The sequence below is a fragment of the Azolla caroliniana genome, unplaced genomic scaffold (genome assembly GCF_043228905.1).
Source record: "Azolla caroliniana isolate FFs.n. ecotype wild unplaced genomic scaffold, voAzoCaro1.0.p SCAF_27, whole genome shotgun sequence".
In the NCBI taxonomy this organism is placed as follows: domain Eukaryota; kingdom Viridiplantae; phylum Streptophyta; class Polypodiopsida; order Salviniales; family Salviniaceae; genus Azolla; species Azolla caroliniana.
Genome location: NW_028230462.1, coordinates 25,001 through 38,276, shown reverse-complemented (window position 1 = coordinate 38,276; position 13,276 = coordinate 25,001). Strand labels below are relative to the sequence as shown.

General features: G+C 45.8%; 1 non-coding gene across 1 annotated transcript; it reads left to right on the top strand.

Moving 5' to 3' along the window:
- The first annotated feature begins 4,662 nt into the window (after nt 1-4,662).
- On the top strand, nt 4,663-4,735 carry TRNAA-UGC (transfer RNA alanine (anticodon UGC)). The gene has a single exon. It is a non-coding gene; the product is annotated as a tRNA-Ala (tRNA).
- The last annotated feature ends 8,541 nt before the right edge of the window (nt 4,736-13,276 follow it).

Sequence of the window (13,276 nt, the reverse complement as noted above, 5' to 3'; positions counted from 1 at the left end):
ATGTTCGGTGGCCCGGCGACTAGTGGATGTGGGACGTGTAACTATCCGATTCTGAAACGAACGCCGATGGTCTCATTGACCCAATTTACCGAGAGAGAATTCCGCTAACCATCGTAAGGTGATTAGGTCTGCTGGTTTTCATCGGGGCGGTCCTATGAGATGATTAGAGTGTATCTCATCACATTCCAGATCTATCAAATAATCGATTGTAAAAGAGTAATGGATACGGAGAGTTTGACTCATTGAGAGTAGGGCGCAGAAAGTCAAGTCTTGCGATACTTCTCAAGCCAGCCCTTCGTGGTGCCTGACGGAATTGTCTAAAGCTGTTCTCGGCTCTGGTAACAGAGTTCGCTCCGAAGCTGTCTTGGCTTTTTTTTTGGCCCTCACCGCCTCATGAAGACGAATGAATGGGCCGCATAGATATTCTTCTGCTAATCTTCTCGAAAGCGGCGCAGTAGTAGCATCTAGGTGTGCAAATGGTTGTAGCGGGGGCTAGGTCAGTCAGATCATCCGCAGGTGCGCTTGAATGGAAGTTATTGATCTGGAATTCTTTCCTATAGAGACCTGGCCGGCCGGGAAGAACCAGTTGATAACCCACGGCTTGCTTGCTTGCTTGCTTGCTTGCTTGCTTGACGGCCGAAGAAGCGGTTTTCATCGGCATTCTACCTGCCAAAAAGAAAGCAGAGACTTCTGATTCCGCGATTTTGGGCGAAGCGGAAGATGTTGTCAATGAATAAAGGTACAGCTTGCTCGTTGACATCTCGGAAATATTCTGCCATTGTTGGGGCTAGGTTGAGCCAACTCTCATACGAGCTCTTCAACAGAGCTAGTCCGAAAAATTGATAAACGTTAAGAACAACCCTCTTTCATGCATGTTGGAACAAAACCCTTCAATTCATCACGGCTTACAGTCTACCGGAATAACCTGCCATTATTCTATCGATTTCCATCCATATAGGAAATCCGTATCTTTTATTTATCAATTCCTCTCCATCTATGTCACCCACTACCAGTTTAATCCCGCTCCTAGTTCACTTGGTGACCTCGAATGGAGGACACTTAGTACTGAATGCTTGGTAATCCCTAGTGGAGATGACTTATGATTTCGTGCCCAATCTAGTGAACGAATAAATTAGTGGCGTTTCGAAATAATAGTCTTCTCTCCCGATCCTCGTTACTTTTACCTTTCCATTATTTCGTAATTTGTAAGGTATGGTACTTTATAGTTTTATGGTAATAAGTCATTCTATTATTATTTTGGGTTCTCTATTCTCTCTTTCTCTTGGAACTATCGTAGTGGGGTCTTAAACACATGGGCCTCATCCTTTCAGTCTCTTATTACTGCCGGGTGTACCTCCACCGTTAGCGCCTTTCCCAGTATTTTCGGAGTTAATCCTCTATCGTTTTCGTGCACTAAGCTTAGGAATATGTTTATTTGCTAATATGATGGCTGGTTATAGTTCAGTCAAGATTTCGAGTGGCTTTGCTCGGACCATGCTATCCATGAGGGGTATCTTGCTATTAGCACATCTCGCTCTTCTTTCGATCGTATTTGCATCAACTGGTTTAGAATCAGGTGTAGTTATTTTATAAGCTTATGTCCCTATAATCCCGATTCGTATTCATTTGAATGATGCAATAAACCTTCATTGACATGGAAAGAGAAACGGTTTGGTTTCGTCACCAAACCGTTCTTTTCTATATTGCAAACAAATCTGCCACGCTTAGCTTATTGGTTCGTTGCAACGCCGTCTGCCGTTACGTATCGCACCTTACATTACATGGTGGTTTCTTTTTTGGTAAATAATTTTAGTAAGTTTCATCATCATACCTTTTTGATTTGAGGCGGTCACTTTACCTACATTGGTAAATGATTTTTGTCCTTATACTCTAACCTGTACAATTATTGTATTGAAAGGTGGTATCTCACATTCTCTTAAATGCTAAGCAAAGAATAGGTTTGTAATCAAGGGAAATATGACAGATAGTCGTGGGAAATGAAGTAATAACAGAGGAATCGAGTGTTTCATAATTAATGAGAAAAATCATGTGTCACATCACATAAAAAATGGATTGTCTTTCTAACGGAATACCTCTGGAATACCTTACCTGAAGGGAAATAACGGTACTAGGAAAAGAGAGAGAGATCCTTGCCTGGGCTGCTGGGAGAGTTTCCCACCTATTTATTCTATTTACGCCCTATAATAAATAAGGGCATTCCGGAGATCGAGGCACCTTGTTGTTGTTGAAGTCCTTTGACAACAATTCTATCCACGCACTGCCTATTTGTACGCCGAATAGCTAAAAACCAACAGGCTCAAGCTGCTTTCTGCCCAACCTCTTCTTCTTCTTCTTCTTCTTCTTCCTTAAACTAAATTTAGAGATTTAAGGCGTTACGAATCAAAAAGTCAGAAAAAGATTCCGACGGCCGTAACAGCTCGCAACTACCTGGCCACCAGCTTCTAGGTTCAAAAAGTAGCGACATGAGCCCCCTAGCGTCTTTCGACGAGCTAACCAGATTTTCCTGAAGAAAAGCTAGTGAACCAAGTCCTCCTTAGGCATTAGGCCCCGAAGTCTGGAACAGCCGAGGACTGGAACCAGTAACCATCGGTATCTGGCGTATATCAAGTACTACCCTTTCCAGTGCCCTAATGATGTCTGAAAAGACAGAATAAACAGCCTTAAACTTTCAAATACTAGGTCCAAGGCCTCCATCCTGCCAAGACGACAGATTGCACAAGAAAGGGCCGAATGATTCAATATCCGACTCTTCTTTTAATATCTCAGCACGTGACGATATGTCCAGGACGCAAGTTAGCGTGAACTTTCGGCGTGGGTATTGTACTTATGCCCAACAACCAACAAAATTGAAGATCAAATAAACTACAGCAATTAATAGCAAACATATCTAGGTTGCTTGGACTGGTTCTCGAAAGAAAATAATAGGTGACCGGAGTATAGTGAACTCCGGCCGGCCTGAAGGATCCCTAAGTGGTAGATAAGACCACGAAAATATTTTAATAGTGATTTCTAATTTATGTCAACGCATAGTTTTCTCCTCTCCTCTCCTCTCCTCTCCTCTCCTCTCCAGCGGCTCTGTCGTCGCTACATGTAATTTGAAAGCAGCACTGTTTCATCTTAAGATTTATGGCTTGTTTAAAGTAATCGAAATTACCGTACACTTTATCGATTACAAACCCACACAAAGATGTCACTACGACATTGTAGTGATCTACTAGGACTTTCCTTCGTGCGTGAAAATTACTAGCTTTCTTCGCTCCTACAATGGGGGGACAACCTCTCTTTCCACTTCTTCAAGAAAAAGGAGTGCTCAACAGGAAGGAATAGGATCCCCTTCTTTTCTTTTCTTTTCTTTTCTTGCGGCACCCAATGATACGCGTTATATATCTCTTCTTTAGGGGCCTTGAAGCCCAGCTGCTTTTCAAGATACTCCCTTGGCTCTGCTGCTGTTTCGATGTACCCGCATAATACTATACTGCATCTTAATGTCATCTACCACCTTGATGGTCTTTAGTAGCGCTAGGGTTCTATTGTCGTACAGTGAGAATATAGCTCCGCTATAAGGTTCTTGAACAGGAACTCAGGATGAACCAGCGGATGACCCAATGACTCAAACAGGGTCTTCTTATACATATCTGATAGAGCTTTTGATACTGCGTGGTCTGAGAATCACTGTATACAGCGGCTTTTTCAGGAAAGCAAGCCTCTTCGCAGCAAGCATGGAAAACCACCTTATCACTCAGCAATGTGCATTGGTTGCTATCCGAGCAATTAGGGTTGGGTTTGACCAACTCTCTCTTGGAAAGCGAGAATTCTCGCCTCGTCACACTACACTATCAAGTCAAAGTTCCCAGACATGACCTTCCGGAGAAACTGGTAAATAGAATACGCGGTACGCCTGCGGCTCTCGGCGCCTCGACTGGATCCAGACCCCGCATTGGAACTTTCCTACGTAGGGAAATAACTATTTAGTTTGGGAGAGTGGTTCCCGGAATAATGATCTCTAAGAGCAAAAGTTGAGGGTTCGAATCCCATTTTCTCTTCTCTGAATTACGAGAGTGATACGAGTTGCTGTCTGCTGCTCTTGCCAACCCATTTCGTGAAATTCCCCTCTAGCTCAAGAAACGAGGTCATAGCCGAGCGGCAGGCCCGCCCTGCGTACTTCTCAACTCCTGAATAAGGAGCTCGAATCTACTGATCCGAGCATTCGCTCGTATTCTGAAAGATGTGTCGTACTAGAGGTGCCAATCAAGCAAGCGCAATCAACAACCCGTCTCCTTGGGGTTCTTGCAGAGAACAGGGTAAGGCGGCCAGAGGAGCGGAATGAAGTTTCAAGATGATGAGGTAGCCGGCTCTCGAGAAAGCGACTTCTCTCTAGCGCCGATACGATCGAAGTGGTAAACCAAAAGTGAACCTGCCAACGACACACCTTTATGTATGACATAGTTTCGACAGGACGGGATGTCTTAGATAAAGCCTAAACTCTGTAAAAAGAAGAAAGGGGGGCACGCACGCACGCACGCACGCACGCACGTATAAACAATAGCTCCTCCCGCAGCAAGCAAGCAAGCAAGCAAGCAAGCAAGCAAGCAAGCAAGCAGTGTTTGCCCATATGATACGTGTTGCATATGGAACGAGGATGGGGGCGTAGTTCAATCGGTAGAACGCATGTTTTGCAAGTATGAAGTTATCGGTTCAAGTCCGATCGTCTCCATTCGTATACAGATTGGCACATTAGATAGAAATCCAGCAGATCCCCCGCCCGGTTCCCCGGGCGACATACGTGCGGACAAAGAGCTGCCTGCCCTCACGGGCAAGCTAACCCGCCGGTTCATCCGGATGAAAACCAACCGGTTCATCCGGATGAAAACCAACCGGTTCATCAAACCCGCCAACCCCTTTTTCATCATGAAGGCCTTCATGATGATGAAAACCGCACGCAGATTATGGCCGGAATTGCCAGGGCAGGCTTGTTGCCTGCGCGCACGCACCCCTTCATGCGGAATTCATTGAAACCAGACACACACGGCACGAAGGCGAGAATTTTGATATCAGGACCAGCGAGCGTGCACTACCTCCCGACCTAACTTTTCTTTTCACTCCCGCCGGATGATGAAAACCGCTTCTTACCGCCCGCTTCTTTTCTTCGGGCACGAGTCCAGAAATGCATGCTGGTGGCGCCCGCCCTTTTGCTTGCCTGCATGAAGGCCAAGAAACTGCCATGAATATCGAGAACAGACAAGGAAGAGCAACAGAATATAAGTACGATTTACGCGCGAATTGATTTTATTTGCTATTTCAATTTCTAGCGTTTTGAGTTTGGAATGAATAATAATATATAATGAGGAAATATTAGTAGCTGTTCGTCTAGTGGGTTTTGTTTCCCTTAGTCAAAACACTCTAAGTGACATTTTCAGAGCGACTTTTAGGGCAAAAAGCGAAGCTATTTAAACAGATTTATAGCATTTTCCCAGTTCCTAGGAAGCTCTGTGGTCTGAGCCCGAGGAATGGCATGAATTACTATTACTCAGTCTGCGTTTAAGTACGTAAATGATTGCGGAATCCTTTTTCAATGGGATAGTGGAGCGTCGCGCATTGTCGTACGAATAAACAGTATAAGCCTCGCTGTGTTAAGAAATGGAACTTTAGTTGAAAGCACCGTTAGCCATTTGAGAGCATTCTCGCCTCTGAGAATAAGACGAGATAGTGAGTCGTTCCCGCTCTCCAGTCAGTGACGAATTTGGCGGCTTTTCCAGCAGCAGTGGAACGAAACATCAGTCCACACTGATCTAACCGAGCATGGTTTTCTTAGAAGGAGGGAAAGGGGGATTCCAGGAGTTAGCTGACACTTCCAAAGGAGGGGAGGAAAGCCGTAGGGAAAACTGCAGCGAAAAGAGCTCGGGTCCGCCCTATGCATGTAATAATGCTGCCCATGACTGGAGTAGCGAAATTATTGTCAAAAAGAGCAAGCAGAGCTCTTCTTTTCTTTTCTTTCCGCGCTGGCTGAGATGGATGATAATCCTTTGGCCCTGCCTTTCCTTTCACGGTTGTCTTGCCGCTGGGTGTCCTGGCAGAACCTTGCCATTCCACTCGTGGTAGGTGGTGAAATCTCTGTCTAAATCATCGAAGAAAAGTCGAGTCGATTTTTTCGTGCGTGCTGCATCGGTAAAAAACCCCCTAGGAATATGTCGTCTATTTGCCTGCCAACAAAACGATTACACTTCAGTCATACCTTTCAGTTCAGTGTTGCTCGAACTATGCTATCCATGATGGGTAGCACATCCTGCTCTTCTGTATCCACATCAATCGGTCCAGAACCAGGTGTAGCTATTTGAAAAGTTTATGTCCTTAATCTTTCAAGGAGAAAAATATGGCTGCTTTGCCCTCAACAGATCCATCGACTCCATTACTTGAGAGGGCTAACAGCCAGCCAGCCAGCCAGCAGTGGGCTTATAGTTTAATTGGTTGAAACGTACCGCTCATAACGGTAATATTGTAGGTTCGAGCCCTACTAAGCCTATTTACTTGCCATACCTAACTCGCCAGTCTTTCACTACTTTGCTGCGCCCAGCAAGCAAATTCCGTTCTCTGAGCTTTGCTTCTCTTCCTTGGTTACCACTGTATGGAGTATAGCCAAGCGGTAAGGCATCGGTTTTTGATACCGACACGCAAAGGTTCGAATCCTTTTACTCCAGGATCCTAAGGCGGCATTCAAAGCATTGCTCATTCATAGCCTTCTTGTCTGAGTCATTCTTCTCACTCGGCTTGGAAGGCATCGCCGCCTTTCATCGGCAACGCCGCATGCCTCGCTCTTCTTTCTTGGAGAAACGTTGCCTTTACGGAACGGATACTTCTTGCATGCATTAAGCCATGCGAAGAAGGAATGAGTGCAACCAAGTGCTACCATGTGCAAGGACTAGGCGAAGCGATGGACCCCGCACAGACAGTTAAACAAACGCCTTCAGCGATGAACCGCAGGCAGTGAGATACCAAAGATATGATCTATTGAGCAAGATCCAAGATCGACTGAGCCTGGAGTGATGGGATCTGAAAAACCAACCTATAGAGATAGGCCCAAGGTCTGACTTGGCTAGCTGTTCTGAAAGAAATAGGTGCGGAAAATCTAATTTGGTAATGTTTCAATGGAAATCCAACTAGATAGTGGCGAAGCTACGTCATTTTACTCTGATGCGTATCCTAACATACATACATACATAATAGTACCATGTACGGCATCGGTACTGATACCGATGGTTCTTTTGAATTATATGCCGCCTGTTCTACTCCAACATCCTCGAGATCTGGAAAGCAGAGTATTATGGATGAGGAAGAACCCTGGCAATAGACATGTATGGACTTGGAGAGAGGCCTATTCTAGGTCGTCTCGACTATTCCGGTGATAAAACAAGGTAAAGAGACCCGCAACCTCTTCGTACCAAGCCAGGTAATCAGGAGAAAAGGGATTCGAACCCTTAACCTTTGGTTTTGGAGACCATTGTTCTACCATTGGAACTATTCTCCTGAAATTAAATAATTACTTACGAGCCGGCCGGTTACTTTGCCTTTATTCCTTGGCGTTGAACCGTGCGGCTTCATCAAGCAAGCAAGCAAGCAAGCAAGCAAGCAAGAAGGCGGTTCATGCGGAAGAAGCGGTTCATCGTGCTTGCTTCATGTGGATTTCTAGGCCTTCATGCGGTGATATACAACGGCAGCAAGCAAGCAAGCAAGCAAGCAAGCATGAAGGCCGATATCGTCGTTCTTTGGCTTGTGCCTGCCTTTTGGCCGGCTTCATCCGGCCGGGCCGGGCCGGGCCGGGCCGGGCCGCCGCCCCTATTTATTTGATGAATCCCGTCCCGCAGTTTATGCTAAGACAGTGTGCGAGGGGCGCATATAGTCAGCTGCTCACAACCAACCTACTTTCGTCTTGAAATGCCTTCTTAAGGCACTTTCCTCTCACTAGGTGAAAAGAAAGGAGTTTGCAGAAACGAATTGGAAAGGACCTCAAAGAAAGCAGCAAACCAATGGTACGCTAATTTACTTGGTCCTATCGATTTCTCACGTTAATAATAACCAAACGTGAAGTGGCCCGGTTAAGGTAGGGTTGTAGCGCCTGAAATTGCCTACCTCTATGTATGAAGAAGATAATGAACCAAATGTCATCTAGCAGCGCCATACCACTTAAATGAGATTAAGGTTTGGCTCCGACACTCCAACATGCCGACCGAGAATTCCCGGAGAACAACACCGTTCTATGAAACATTCAAGGAAGGTTTGTGTGCACCGAAGGGGACTTGAACCTCTAACCACCTGGTTCGAAGCCAGGTACTCTATCCGATTGAGCTATCGGTGCTGCCTGCTGCTTTCAGAACACGCTTTCCCTGTCTATCTTTGGTAGGCGATTTGCTGGTTTCTGGAGCACCGCTTGTTTAGCAGGTGGATCCAGAGTGCCAAAGAAAAGAAGAGCGGTTTTCCGCTTCTTCCGCCGGCCGCAGGTCAGCCTCTGAGGGCGCATCCCGGGCTTGTCCACGTCAACGCTATAGGTGACTTGTTCAGGAGGCAGCTTTTCTTTTCGGGCTGGTCCTCGTGGATGGTTCTCTAACCTTCCACACACTGTTAAGGAATGACCTAGTCATGTAATAGGGTCTCTTAAAGGAAATTATGCGGGTAGGTACTTGCAGCTCATAGAGGGCACGCACGCACGCACGCACGCACGCACGCACGCACGGGTGTTGAGACTTCGCCAGCCCAGCCCAGCCCAGCCCAGCCCAGCCAACATGGGTGCTGCTTTCGCGCTCCTATGCAGCAGCAGAAAGCCATTCTGTTAATGAAAGCGGCGAGTCATGCCACGATGAACCGCTTCATCGAAAAGCGTTAGTGAAAAGTACAGCGCGCAGCCGGAATATTATTATTATTCGTTACTCATTTCATGACTGAAGCGCCAGCCAAAAAAACAAAACAAACAAAAAACTAGCACCTTTGAAAACAAAAGTGGTAGGGCCAGGAAGCCACCTGGCAATAGGAAAGTGCACGAATCGAGATCCGGCCTCTCCTCATTACGAAGAACCGGCAGATTCAGGTAGCTTGCCGGCCAAGTGAAGTGGTAGCTTGCCTAAGGCAGGTTCCTGTTCTTACAAGGGGTCTTCCGGGCTTCTGACAATGAATTTTCGAGGATTCTAGGGATAACATTGTTGAGCGAACACTGGACGTTGACATTTATAGGAAGGTACTACTTTGGGCGATCTTCAACAAAGTTGTGCTAATAGGCCTTCAAGCAAGTAGGAACCTGTATGTCGATAAGGTTTGTGCCTTGTTTAGGGATAGGTATCCGCTCTTGAAAATCACCGGCCCGCCCCTTCCACCCATCATAGTGCCCCCTCGTCCGTTACTTTACCTCAGTGCTCTCCTGCCCGCGTAACATTATGAAAGGGTTGAGAACAGCAACGGCGACGGTATAGCAAGAGAAAGCTAGAGAGAAAGGGCTATGGGAATGTGAAGGACTCCCTTCGTTGAAAAAGAAAGTGTCGATTGTCTATTCTTTAGGCACTCGCGGGAGACTAATCTCTCCTAGAGAACACGTGTGGGAAGTATTCGTTTCTAATAATCCCAAAGTCTTTAAGGTTTTGACCATTTTGTGTAACCATTAGGATGCTCCGAAAACACTGGAGTACAGGAAGGAAACACTGGTGTCAAAGCATTCTTTGGGAACCACATCCTGTTCTTCCTAGATGGATGATTTGCCCCGTTTGATGCCGTCGTGTGAAAGTTGTTTTCATGATTTAGGAATTCAACTGATTTTAGGTAATCCATCTTTATGTGGCACGACATGAAAGGTGCTATGAAAAACACGTAACCGACCGAATTACGTGAAATGGATAAATCAATCTGGTTAGGGCATTCTTTAGAACTTACTTCAGGAAGAATCATCCAGGGCTGCGGTTGCGGTTTCTTCTTTCTTGTATTCATAACTTTTTTCTATTGCTTTTTCGGCGAAAAGGCAAGCAAGTTTTACCTGACTTAACTGAAAAGCCATTTTCCTCTCTGCAAACTCCAGGAGAGAGTGGACTTCAGGAAATCACAAAGTGGGTCCCCAAGGAGGAAAGGAGGAGGGAACTTGTGAGGAAGTTTCCACCCTCCTTTCGGCCTCTGGGGTTAAACAAGACCCAGATAAAGTCAAGTTAGAGAGCCGTGTAATGGGCGACTATTCCGCACGGTTCGGAGAGCACAACTACGATCACTTCTCCTCGGCAGAAGCTTGACTCTATCTTTGAGCGCGGTAGAATGAAGACGTGTAGAAGTCAAAGTCTCTGGGATTATTGCACGTAAATCTGTCCACGAACCTATGTAAACAGGGTTAAAAGCGGTGGATAGCCTAGTCCCTATAGGTCGTGGTCAACGGGAACTGATAATCGGCGACCGACAAACTGGAAAGACTGCTATAGCTATTGATACCATTCTGAACTAGAAACCAATCAACGCATAGGGCACCTTCGATAGTGAAAAATTGTTTCGCGTGTACGTAGTGATTGGATAAAAACGTTCAACCGTGGCATAATCGGTTAAGATTCCCCCGGAAGCCGGTGCTCTGGAATATCTCATTATTGTTGTAGTCACGGCTTCGGATTCTGCTCTCCTGTAATTCCCGGCACTACATCCTGGTCGTGCTACGGGAGAGTCTTCTAGAGATCATGGAATGCACGCATTAATCATCTATGACGATCCCAGTAAGTAATCAGTGGCATATTGATAAATGTCATTATCGCCACGTTGACTACTAGGTTGTGAGGTTTCCCTCGGAGATGTCTTCTATTCATATCTCTGTTCATCGGAAAGAGCCGCCAAAAGGTTAGACTAGACTGGTGTAGGTAGCTCGATTGCTTCACTCGTCATTGAAATATAAGCTGGAGACGTTTCTGTTTATACTCTTATCAATGTCATTCTCATTACAGATGGATAAATCCTCCCGGAAACTGAACCTCTCTATCGCGGAGTTTGGCTCGTTATTAACGTAGGATTACTCGTTAGTTGTGTTGGGTCTGCCGCTTAGCCGAAAGCTATGAAAGCACTTCGTGGCACCTTAAAATTGGAGCCGGCATAACATCGTGAAGTTGCCGCTTCTGCGTAATTTGGGTCAGACCTCGATCCCGCTATTTAGTATTCGCCATATTGCGGCGCTAGGCTTACCGAGGTACTTAAATAACTATAATATCCCCTGATCCCTATCGAATGACAGATTGTAGTTATCCTCGCGGCGGTCAATGGGTTCCCGGACTAGATCCCTTTGACATAGATCGCTTAATATGAGAAGGAACTCCCCGACAAAATCAAACCACACATACTTGAGGGTATCAAGGAGTAAAAGCTATTGAGTGAAGAGGTGTAGAAAAATCCGGCTACGTTCCGCTAAAAAATTGCCAGTTCTCTATCATCAGTAACAACTGGTTCAGTCTAGTTCAAGAGATGGGGAAGGAGGCCCCCTCACGTAATTACTAAGGAGACCCTCCCTTTTGTTTGTAGGAGCGTTAGGCGGGTGAGCGGATAACGGCGGGAATTGAACAAGCCGATAGATCACCGCCACCTAACCTATAGGTGGTTTGCGGGAATTGGCCCAGTTACCTCCTATAGAAATGCTTTGTTTGTTTGTCTTTTGGTAGGGACAGTCATTACGCGTAGCTTCGTTGGACACAACGACTGGCAACGGTTGATTTCGGCCGGCAGCTTCGGGGAAAGGTTTGAACCCATGGCTATGGCAATCTATTTTCTGGCTTCTTTTTTTCTAAAATAAATTCCGATTCGCTAGAGAGAGATCAATTGCTTGCTTGCTTGCGGGGTGGAGTAAATGGCCAACTCGTCAGGCTCATGACCTGAAGACTGCGGGTTCAAACCCTGCCCCCGCACTACATGTTGTCAACAGTAAAAAAGCAAATGAAGATTATTGTATAATAATCCATGCTTAAGAATGGGAAACTAACGTGACTATTCATATTGTCAATTCGTTATCATTCGTGTTGTCAATGAGACGGTGACATTCCAATGAAGCGGTTTTCATCATCATGAAGGCCTTCATGCATGCATGAAGAACCTGTTTGGTTTGATGAACATGCCGGTTCATCATGCTTGCTGTTTAAAATACTCGTTAGGTGGTTCCGCTTTTCTTTTGGGGAAGGCGTGCGTTTCAGGCTTGCAGGGAAAAGTGCCATTTCCGAGTTCAAAGATTGCTGCTTTAAAGTGGAAAGAAAAGTGCAAAGCATCTTCTTGCCAGTGATTCATCAAGATTGCCGCCGGCTCGGTTTAAAGTGAAAAGAAAAGTGCTGCTTTGCTTTGCTTTGCTGGATTCGCAGATTATGGCCAGAAGATGATATTGCCTTCTTGCATGATCCTTCTGAATTTTACCAACGGAATTTCGAAATTCCAGCATTCAATTCTTTCCGCAATCTGAGCCGCATTAAAGATTATCGTATAATAATCCATGAATATTCAGGCCTTCTTGAAAGTTCAAAAGAAGAACTTTGGTAGCCATTTATATTACACTTTTTACCGCTTCTTCTTCTTCCGCAGTGCAGTTTTCTTGCGCTTCATGAAGAAAAGGTGCTGTTTGAAATTGTAGCTTGAATCTTATCGGAAAACTAACTCTAGGCCTTCTTGATGAACAGCTATGGATAATACGGCGGAAGTTGCTTGCGGGGAAGAACCAAGGTGGTGGATGAACCCGCTGCTTCATCAGCGCGATGAAGACGATTAACGCTACTTATCGGCTACGGTAAAGTCAGACGGCCCGATGGGGGAGTTGGTAGCAGAAGCTAGACAATTGCTAGCGGCCCAACAAGAAAAGAAAAGAAGCGGATTGACGTGGCCGCAGTCATTCGACCTCCCCATGCTATCTGAGTGGATGCACCTCACCCTTCCACTGGCTATGCGGGGACTGGACCAATGTGATCTCGCCTTGACGTTGGCGGTCCGGCTTATGGAGAAGAGACCAACTGTGGTGTGGCCTTCTCCAACCAAGAGTCACACCAAAATGAAAATATTGCACTTGTGCCCGTTAGTTGACCTAAATTGGAGATGAGAAAAACGTATAGTCTAACCTCGATCGAAAGATAGAGCGGCTTGGAAAGGCCAACCAAGATCGGCAATAGCTGGTTTTCCGCGAAATCTATTGAAGTAGAGCGTATAATGTTCATGGCTTGAGGTAGAGCACTCAATGGGCTAGGGTAGCCCAAAGCTTGACCGATCCCGAGGAAACTCCGAATACGGGCCA